The 3,794-nt window shown below is 47.4% G+C and overlaps 1 protein-coding gene and 1 long non-coding RNA gene across 3 annotated transcripts in view; one reads left to right on the forward strand and one right to left on the reverse strand.

Annotated features, from left to right (window-relative positions):
* Positions 1-352: 352 nt before the first annotated feature.
* The window catches only part of LOC125617880, a 10,528-nt gene continuing 7,086 nt past the window's right edge, over positions 353-3,794 (reverse strand). The window contains exon 3 of the long non-coding RNA XR_007349001.1: positions 353-363. This is a non-coding gene — a long non-coding RNA (uncharacterized LOC125617880). The remainder of the gene's footprint in view (positions 364-3,794) is intronic.
* The window catches only part of Napg (NSF attachment protein gamma), a 21,929-nt gene continuing 20,273 nt past the window's right edge, over positions 2,139-3,794 (forward strand). Inside the window, exon 1 of one of the 2 annotated variants that reach the window (XM_015506040.2) lies at positions 2,139-3,679. The gene's annotated coding sequence lies outside the window, so the exon portion shown is untranslated. The remainder of the gene's footprint in view (positions 3,680-3,794) is intronic. The other variant, XM_015506039.2, reaches the window with a different exon arrangement.

Genomic DNA, 3,794 nt, shown 5'->3' on the forward strand with positions numbered 1-3,794 from the left:
TGGGGAGGATGGCGTGCTGGCACCCACGAGGGTGAGACAGGGAGGCAGGCTTGGACAGGGTGTGTCTGAGGTTTCAAACTTCCATGGATCCAAACTATGGCAGCAACGAGTCGGGTGTAAGGAAGGGTCACCAGGGCTGGGAAACAGACTGCGTAGGCATCACAGGACATACCTATGTGGGTATCAAAATCACCATTTGGTCTGTTAACGACAAACTTGCTCACGACACTATCATTTCTCTAGACCACTGCAAGTGACCCTGACCCTCTCAATTTGAAACACCTGAGTGAGGGACAGTAGCAGGGTCACAGCCTGTTCTGCTACTGGCTGACACAGAATTGGCGCTCATGGGCAAACGGGCCACTGAACAAATGCTATTCTAGCTGGGCTACCCACTGCAGTCGTGGGACACCGCAAGGCCTCCAGCNGGGGTGGAAGGACGCGGCCTTCCCGGTCGGGAGGGAGGGTCCGTCCGTCCGTCCCAGTGACAGGGGCCCGTCTGTCCGCCCGGGTGACTGGGGGGGGGGTCCGTCTGTCCGTCCCGGTGACAGGGGCCCATCTGTCCGTCCTGGTGACAGGGGCCCGTCTGTCCGCCCGGGTGACAGGAGTTCCTGTGTGTCTGGGTGGGAGGAGGCCTTGTGGGTCCGTCCGGGTGGCAGGGAGACCTGTCCGTCTGTCGGGGAGGGAGGGCCGTGTCGGTCTGTCCGAGTGGCATTGGGCCCTGTCGGTCTGTCTGGGTGGCAGAGAGCTGTCATCCGCATGTGTGTTTCTGGGTGTGCGGTGGCGTCCCTGGTCTGCACCTCCCGCCTCTCCCCAACGATGACAGTAGACAGTATCCTTGGGAGAACAGCGTCACCCAGCGAGAGCTATTGCTCTGACAGTCCCTTAGGGTGGGGCCGGGCTGTGGGTTAACCCTGGGCTGCCCTAGTGAACCCTGTAGTCGCTGGCATGGGCACGCTGCTCATGGATCCAGAACTGTGCTCCCTGGTCCTTTCCTAAGCTTGTTCTGTCACCTGGTCCTCAAATCCTTTTGGCCCCTTATGCTCCCCCCTACACTTTGGTTTATCTAGCAACCACCGATAATGAAGGGTCTGCCTTGTGCATCGTGCTAGGTGCTTCACATACATAATTTCACAGTCTGAGATTTACACAACTTTCCAGATAGAGATTCTTGTTTTGCAGAAGAGGAAACACCTACAGAAAAGCCTCCTAGTGATTTGCCCCAGGGCTGCACAGATGAAAGAGGCAGAGCCAGTTTTTAAACTGTGGAAAATTCAAGCATTGCTGCAGGGCAGTGTGTGGGGATGGGGAGTCTCTAGGTGCAGAGGTGGTCGGTCACAGTAGTATCGCATGGCAGTGGGAACCGACCACAAAGTGTAATGAGAGTGGTGTATGTGGAGAGGATCATGATAAAGCTGTTAGCTGTGCTTGGGGAACAGGGAGAGATTTATTCTGCCTGGGGAAACTCCAGGAGGTTTCATAGAGATGGTTTCTGAGCAAGCCTTGGAAAGTAAGAAAGTCTTTAGAAAGCCCTGTGATAATGACTGTGTGCACAGGATGTACTGTGTCCACCAGCCTGAACACATGTTCAGGAAGCACCACAGGTAGTCTGGTTGCAGTGCCAGGGGATGAAATGGAGCAGAGAGTAGTTGGGGCCAGGCTAAAGAATGACCCTGAGCTTTAGCTTTTCTAGGCATGGAATAACCAGTGGATCTGGTTAGATTAGTATTAGTACCCATTAATTGTAACAGGTTAACTGTCACAATAAATTTTAGGTGCAGAACAGGCTGAACTATGTTATCTGCAGGGCAGGCTGAACAAATGTTAGCTGCAGGATGGCCCACGCACTCAAAGCCACCTCTGTCTGGTCCTTTATCACCTGTTTGCGTTAAAGTTGAACATTCAACCCCCACTCAAGGCTGAACACTCAACCCCCACCTTGTGCCAACAAGGCAGCTTGCAGACCCAGAGGCCCCCTTAGATTTGGGCTATAAAAACTCCCTCCTGCTGGGCCCCTCTCTCTCTTGCTCTCTTGTTCTCTTGTTCTGTCTCTCTCTCTTGATCTCTCTGTCTCCCTTGCATACATGTTCTCCTCTCTCTCTCTCTCTCTCTCTCTCTCTTCTCCTCTGTTGCACTGCTGCAAAAAGATCTCTTGGTTGCTCCGAGTGTTGTGGTCACTTTCCTTTCACTAAATTAACCATAGGGCTTTCTTTTTTTCTAATTAGTGGTGCTCAGCGAAATGCAGAGGGTCTTCAGTACTTTGCATGCATAGTACACTAGACATTTGAATGATTGTATCTTGTTTGTGGGGCTTACATTAATACTGAATGTAATGAGTGCTTTGGGGTAGAGATGGAAGGTTGGGATTTTGCTGTATTGCCTATTTCCTCAATTTTGTGAATTAGAGTAGACATACTGCATGCAATTTAAGGATTTTATTTTTCTGAGCAATGAAATTATTTGTAAGCTTGAAAAATTGCTTATAAATTTTAATCTTGTTACAGCATAGAGTCAAATAAGTTTTAAGTATGTTAAATAAGTATTTACCAGGTAAATAAATGGCACTTAAAAGTTAGATTCTCTAAGCCTTTGGTGCAGCTGTCACTAAATGGAGGCTGTACTTCTGAGGGGCCTGAGAGTCTCCTTTTGGTTATTTTACTCCCCTGATCATATGAAGCTGGCACTGTTTATATGTAAGGTTTAGAATTTCAATGAAACTTAGAATTTGAGATGGTGTTCAGCAATCATACACACCCCAGTGTGACAGCTCTGAGGTAGTTTAAAATTTAAGTCTGAAAATACTTTATGTATGAAATATGATATGTCAAGAGCATTGTAATGTTTTGAGCAACCAATAAAAAAAAACCAAACTATTTTAAAAAGGTAAGATAAGAACTCAAAATTTATTTTCTTTTGATTTGGCCTGTGAAGCCAATTACCAGAATGGAAGGAAACTTCTCTTGGTCATCATGATGTCCTGCTTTTTCTGATTATCCTTCCTCTTTTTTGACAGCTGCTCTTCAGCCTTTTGGCTAACTCCCTGTTGTTTCTCTGAATGGGCATATACCTTTTTCTGTCTTCCTCTACAGTCTCCTGGGGGATCTCTCTGTGCCCTTGTGTAGCATATGCTTGATTTACGTGTGTTCTGTGCTGGCTGCTGAGCTGCTCAGGTCGCTATGCTGCTGGTACACTGCTTCAGGCTCAGTAATTGAGCACCTTGCAGCTTGTTAGACGGAGGATGGCTGCACTCACCCTCAGGGTTTCTGATTCTGTGGATTTGGGGTGAGATCAGTAATTTGTGTTCTTAGCCAGTTTCAAGGTTATGCTTATGTTTCTGGACTGGGGACCATGCGTTAAGAAACCCTTCTGTATTTGGGTGTTCTATAGACATTTCAAATACAGGCTCACCATTTCTGCCACAGTGGGAGGTAGAGAGGTGAGGTCTGTTTGTTGTGGTAAGTTTGGATGGAGGTGAGCAAGATGGAGGGTTTGTACCTGATGGCCTCCCTTTATTGTTCTTTTTAGTGGTGCGCAGGGTTAGTTGTAAGCAGAATTCTAACCTACAAGTACAGTTGTAAACTTCTGTTTAATGTGTTTTTCTTTCATTCTAGCCTGAAAACTGGTTTTTTAAAGTGGAAGCCAGACTATGACAGTGCTGCTTCTGAATATGGAAAAGCAGGTATTGGTGCCTGTCATCCCGTGGCTGCAGCGTCCAGTCACCTTGTTTCAGCATATACTTACTTCGTGCTTCCTATAAGGCTTTAGTAGTTTAAAAAAAAAAAAAAAAAAAAACA

The sequence above is a fragment of the Marmota marmota genome, unplaced genomic scaffold (assembly GCF_001458135.2).
Source record: "Marmota marmota marmota unplaced genomic scaffold, marMar, whole genome shotgun sequence".
Classification (NCBI taxonomy): Eukaryota; Metazoa; Chordata; class Mammalia; order Rodentia; family Sciuridae; genus Marmota; species Marmota marmota.